This window comes from Anastrepha ludens, chromosome 2, assembly GCF_028408465.1.
Source record: "Anastrepha ludens isolate Willacy chromosome 2, idAnaLude1.1, whole genome shotgun sequence".
In the NCBI taxonomy this organism is placed as follows: Eukaryota; Metazoa; Arthropoda; class Insecta; order Diptera; family Tephritidae; genus Anastrepha; species Anastrepha ludens.
Genome location: NC_071498.1, coordinates 75,292,109 through 75,298,882, shown reverse-complemented (window position 1 = coordinate 75,298,882; position 6,774 = coordinate 75,292,109).

Sequence of the window (6,774 nt, the reverse complement as noted above, 5' to 3'; positions counted from 1 at the left end):
GACTACGCTTACACGACAATATCCTTTTCATGAAATTTTCCATAACCGAATTGCAAAGTGGCTGCCCTATGCCCTCTATAGCCTCACGAATTCCATCTTTGAGGGCTTGAATCGATCTGGGCTTCTGGCGTAGACCTTCTCTTTCACGTGGGTCCAAATAAAAAGACACAAGGTGTTAAATCACAAGAACTCGGTGGCCAATTGTGATGACCTCTTCGGAAGACAACACGGTCCGGAAACGTTTCCCGTAAAATATCAATGGTTTCCTTGCTTGTGTGGCACGTAGGCCGCCATGTTGAAAATAAACCTTGTCCAGATCAATACCATCCAATTCTGGCCATAAAAAATCGTTAATCATCTCTCGACAGCGATAGATAACACCTGTTATTGGAAAACCCTTTATAATTTTTTGTGGCTCTTGCCTTTTAAATGCAGCACCGAGAGTTTGTTTGCATACTGTGGAAAATATACGTACAACATTTCACACAAACATTAATTTTTTTATTATTTTTTTTATTTTTGACAGAAACCGTAGTAGTTTCGGATTTGTTGGAAGCGTTTAAAGTAATTCCAGAATATGGAAAGTAGTAAAATGTGAAACGAAAACTACATAGGTACCGACGACAGAAATTTATATAGTCTTTTGTTAGCAGGAGCCTCCTAAAGTGGAAGGAGGTTGCTGTATTTTTACACCTTGTTCCAAATAGCGAACCATTGAAACCATCTTCGCATAATCACCAATACATTTTTCATAGTACCCTGTAATACCTAAAACGTGTATAATTTGCTTACGCTAGTTGGCGATTGAGTCGATAACTTGTACTTCTGAGGGACTACGTTTTTTACCAACAGATAGCCTAAAAAATTTGTTGTTAATGCAGCAAGCTGACTCTTATGGAATTGAATTTTTAAATTAAACCCCAAAGGTGTTTAATATTTTTTAATGAACTCCGTATGCTCTTTGAAAATATAAGAATATCGTCATAATATACAATGTTGATCTGTTTTCTCTAATGGCATGATTATTATTCTATGAAAAGTGGCAGAGCCGTTTTAAGGCCAAAAAGCATACGAGTATTGTCCTAAATTGGTTTGATAACAGCCGTTTGCGAGGTCGGTTACACCAATTTAGGAACATAAGAAAATTTTCCCAATTTATGAAATATGTTTTCCATTTTTCGAATTATTAAATTACCATCAATTGTTTGCTCATTCACTTTACGTCAAATATCAGGTAAGTCCATAAGTTCGTGCGTTTTTTAAAGGTGGTTTTAAAATTAATAAAAAATATGTTTAAAGTATTTATTAATCAGTAATATATTTTTCTTCATTATCTACAATGTCTTCGAACCGTTCAGGCAAATTTTTAATTCCCTACTCAAAAACTTTTTTGTCATTGGAGCAAAAATACGCTTCGATATCCCTTTTTATAGTTTCTTTTGAGGAGTAGTTCTTGTTACTCATATGGAATTGAAGTCCACGGAAAAGGTGATAATCACAATGTGCAATATCCGGAGAGTATGGTGGATGCGGCACTAGCTCCCATCCGAGCTCGTTCAGCTTGCCTGATGTTTGCCTTGCGGTATGAGGTCTTGCGTTGTCATGGTGAAACAAAACTTTGCGTCTGTTCCCTAAAGACAGTCGATTTTTTTTAAGTGCCTCATTCAGGTTTGATAGCTGATGGGAATAATAATCAACAGTTATCGTCTGGTTTGGTTCCAGGAGTTCATAATAAACAATACTGGTCATATCCCACCAAATAGACAGGAGAATTTTCTTGGAGTGAAGGCCATCTCTAGAGGTCGGTTCTGGTGATTCATCTTTATCTAACCATTGGCGTTTGCGAACAGGATTATTGTAAAAGACCCATTTTTCCCCACCAGTAACGATACGGTTCAAAAAACTTTTATTTTCAAGCCGTTGCAGCAGCTGAGAACACACATTCACTCTCTGCTGAAGGTTGGCGACGGAAAGTCTATGCGGAACCCATTTTTCCAGCTTAGAAACCTTTCCCAACTGAACCAGGTGCCTGTGAACTGTTCCATGCGATGAATTTAACCTCTGAGCTATCATATAGACTGTCAAATTTGGCTCAGCTTCCACGAGCTCGAGCAAGGCGTCGGAGTTAAAAACTTCAGGATGACCAACGCGCGGAGCATCCTCCTCGCCGCAGTTACCACTTCGAAATTTTTAAAACCACTTTTGCGCTGTCCATACACTCACGGTATCCTCTCCGTGAACAGTGTTTATTTCTGCAGCAGCAGTTGCTGTATTTTTACCACTTTTATAAAAAAAATACAAAATACGAGTATGCCTCTTATACGCGTTCGAAGATTCCATTTTATTTTTTAACAACACGTTCTTCTATCCGCGATTAAAATCACTTGTTGAATGCACAATATATCAAAGAAAATATAAATAGTTCCGTTATATTCCGCGAATAATTTTTTGTATGCAAAAATCGTACAAAAGTGAAATTATGTGTAAAATACGCATGCACTTATGGACTGACCTGCTACAATTCGCCACTGTGCTATTCCACTGCTACGCAAAGGCGAATTCTAAGGACTATTGCTTAGTTATATTACCTACATATATTATATATATTATATTACCTACATATGTATATATGATATTACTTGGTAACACCTCTTATATTTGGCGTTTTACTTCTGACTTAAACGTTTAGGTATGTTTCTTTTTACGGCGTACGCAATGGTTTGCTTTTTAAAACAAGGGACAATCCTAGATTTTAAAAATATAGGTTTTTAATTCTTTCAAACTTTGAGAAAGTTGATAACGAATGACCTAATGTCGATATCATCAGATTCCAACAAGAAATCTACACTGACGCCAAATGCATCACAGTTTGTTATTGGTGCTGTGATTGAACAAAGCTGATCTTTATGTAAGTTAATGCAACATTTATTCATATTTCAATATTTAGTCAGCATATTTAACCAAGTTCGTTGTACTGATTTCGTATTTCAATATTTAGTTATTTCATATCAGTTATCATATTTCAATATTTAGTCAGCATATTTCATGACTGCTTACATTGCAGCTAAATGCTTATAAATCATTTATGCTTACTTTACTGTGCCAAATAATAGAAATGCTGATCAATAAATAAATATGTAAACCAGCATAAGAAATGCTGATCAACAAATAATTATGTAAACCAGCATAAGAAATGCTGATCAATAAATAAATATGTAAACCAGCATAAGAAATGCTGATCAACAAATAAACATGTAAACCAGCATAAGAAATGCTGATCAACAAATAAATATGTAAACCAGCATAAGAAATGCTGATCAATAAGAATCATGTAAACCAGCTTAAGACTATTTATAAGAGGTATTGCAATTTTAAGTATCAGTGTAAAAAGATAATTGAATGAATAAAGAGCTCAGCTCTTAAATATTTTTTAAAAAACTAAAATAAATTTATAATTTATTAACTGGCGCCCGAGCAGGGACCAGTAGTGTCAAAAGGATCAGTCGGTAAACGTCCCAGTAAAATTGCATAAGTCGGCCTAAAGTAGCCCGCCGCAATCGGTAAAAAAAAACGAGTGTGAAAATAATAAAAAAAAAAAATTATTTTCTTCGCATAAGTCGGCCTAAAGCAGCCCGCCGCAGATAATCACCCGTAACCGCAGGACAACCGACCGAGAGCCATAACTTTAAAATCGCGTAACTCGGACTACAAGGATAGCCTGCAGCGAAAAAAAGGAGAAGACATCTACTGGTCCAACCAACAAAAAAATCCACGGGAAACGAGGCACCTGAGTAGAGCAGCAAAAGGGGAGTGGAAGCAAACACTAGCCGCCCGAGGTTCCAGAAAGGATGATATTCCTACTAATAATGTAAGACACACTAAAATTTTTTTTATTAAAATTTCATTAGAAATATATTAAAATTAGAATTAAGAAGTGAAAGTGATCAAAAAAAAAAAAAAAAATTCAATAACTAAAACTAAATTTACATACAAAAGTGAAAAAAAAAAATATATCAGGAAAACTGAAACTTTAAGTAATTGATTAAAATAAAATTAGTTAAAATTTGAAGAAAAAAAGAGATTAGATTAGAAAATCTGTAAAACATTTTAGACAAATTTAAGGAAATTTCTACAATCGCAAAGAATTTTTTACAATCTAAGAAAAAGTAATATCTAAATTAGAAAAAAGTATGACCAACCCCGAAAACCTAATTAGACCCCCTGTCCTAAACGCCCCCAACCCACCAACAGTAGCGAACCAGAGGTCTATGGACCAATATGTGACACAACTAGTTGACAGACTGTTTAGCGAACGAATAGACGGACGGAATACGTTTGAAGAAGACGAACTCATTAGCGGAAATAATAATTTAGGAGAATTAGACAAAATTCCCGACATAGTACGATGTCTACGGGAATTCACAGGAAATCCAGCAGACTATGGTTCCTGGAAGAAGAGCGTAGAACGTATACTAAACCTATACGAATCGATACGCGGCTCGGCAAAGTATTATGGCATTTTAAGTGTTATAAGAAATAAAATAATAGGACATGCAGACATAGTGTTAGAATCATACAACACACCTTTAAACTGGACGGCAATTTCTCGTTGTTTAAATACCCATTATGGAGACAAACGCGACTTACGAACACTAGAGTATCAAATGACATCTCTCACCCAAGGCCACCTTAGTATACAAGACTTCTACCAAAAAGTATACTCTAATTTTTCACTTATATTAAACAAAATTTCTTGCCTCGAAGCAGGAAGAGAATCGCGTAATCTACTGATATCTACTTATCGAGATAAAGCTCTCGATACCTTTATAAGAGGTTTGAATGGAGATTTACCTAGGCTTCTTGCAATGCGAGAACCTCAAGATCTCCCAGAAGCACTTCAACTCTGTATAAAACTGGAAAATCAAAATTTTAGATCAGGTTTTGTTCATAACAACTTCAACCCAAGGAAAAATAACATAGGGCAAACAGCACCTCCTATTCCACCACGACGATTTAACCAACTACCAAATCGCCAACCATTTTATCCCCAACTTACTAACTGGGCACAACCAGCCCACAGAAATTATACAGAATATCCTATCTATAGAGCACCCTTGCCACCAAAACATTTTCAGCAATATCCAAATAACCAACCACGTTTTCAAAGATTTAATGAGCATAATCAATCAGCACCTCCTCGACCGTTTGGTACAAAACCACTTCCAAAACCACAACCAATGGAAGTTGACCAGAGTATGCAGACTCGTCACATAAATTACATGAATCGACCAGCCCAACTTCAACAGTTTCAAGGAAAAAGGCCAGCACCTCATCCAAATGCAGACAAAAGGCAGCGAAACTTCAATATCGGGATAAAAGAATATGAAGACATGATGGAAGCAGCAGTTAACCCAGAATTCGATCAACCACTTTCAGAATATACAGACCCATATCAAACGAAATACTACGAAGGAAATCAAAACCAGAATACCCACATCGATACCGCGGAAGAATTTGATTTCACAGACGTTCATTTTTTTAGAATGAGCGGCTCTTCATTACCGTATATTGAAAGCATATTAAGTAATGGAGAGATTATCAAAATATTGATAGACACCGGTTCTAACAAAAATTACGTACAACCACACCTTGCGAAAAAAGTAATAGAAAATAAAAATCCATTTTATGCATTTTCCGTAGGAGGAAACATAAAAATAACCCACCATACATTTGCAAACCTTTTTGGAGTGAAAGACACCCCTATAAAATTCTTTATCTTGCCCACACTAAAATCTTTTCACGCAATAATTGGCAATGACTCTCTAAAACAGTTAGATACCGTAATACACACAAAAGGCAATTTCATGTTAGTAAAAAACAGTATAAAAATAAAATTAAAACAACAATATTCACAGGACGTAAATCTCATAAATATCAGATCAGACCATATGACTCACTCTCAAAAAGAAATTATCCGAAAGTTAGCAGTTAGCTACCAAACACTTTTTAGTGAACCAAACCAGAAACTACCATTCACCACAACAGTAAAAGGCGAAATCCGCACCACAACAAATAGCCCCGTTTACACCAGATGTTACCCATACCCAATGTGCCTTAAGGACCAAGTAGGAAAACAAATAGAAGAATACCTACGAGATGGTATTATCCGACCATCGAGATCTCCATACAACTCACCCGTATGGGTTGTTCCCAAAAAAATGGACGCATCGGGAGAAAAAAAATATCGTAGGGTAATTGACTATAGGAAATTAAACCTAGTCACAATACCTGACAGGTACCCAATACCAGAAATAAACGAAGTACTTTCCCAACTTGGCAAAAATAAATTCTTTTCCGTATTAGATTTGAAAAGTGGTTTCCACCAGATCCCTTTAAAAGAAACGGATATTGAAAAGACAGCATTTTCAGTGAACAACGGAAAATACGAGTTCACACGGCTTCCCTTCGGACTTAAGAATGCTCCTTCTATCTTTCAAAGGACGCTTGACGACATTCTAAGAGACCACATAGGGAAAAGATGTTATGTCTATATAGACGACATCATCATATTCAGTAAAGATGAGGAAACTCATCTTAACGACATAGAATTAGTTTTCGACACGTTAGACAAATCCAATTTGAAAATACAATTGGACAAGTGCGAATTTCTAAAATCAGAAGTCGAATTCTTAGGCTTCATAATATCTGGGAATGGTATAAAAACCAATCCAAAAAAGGTGGAGGCAATAATAAATTTCCCAGTTCCTCAAACCC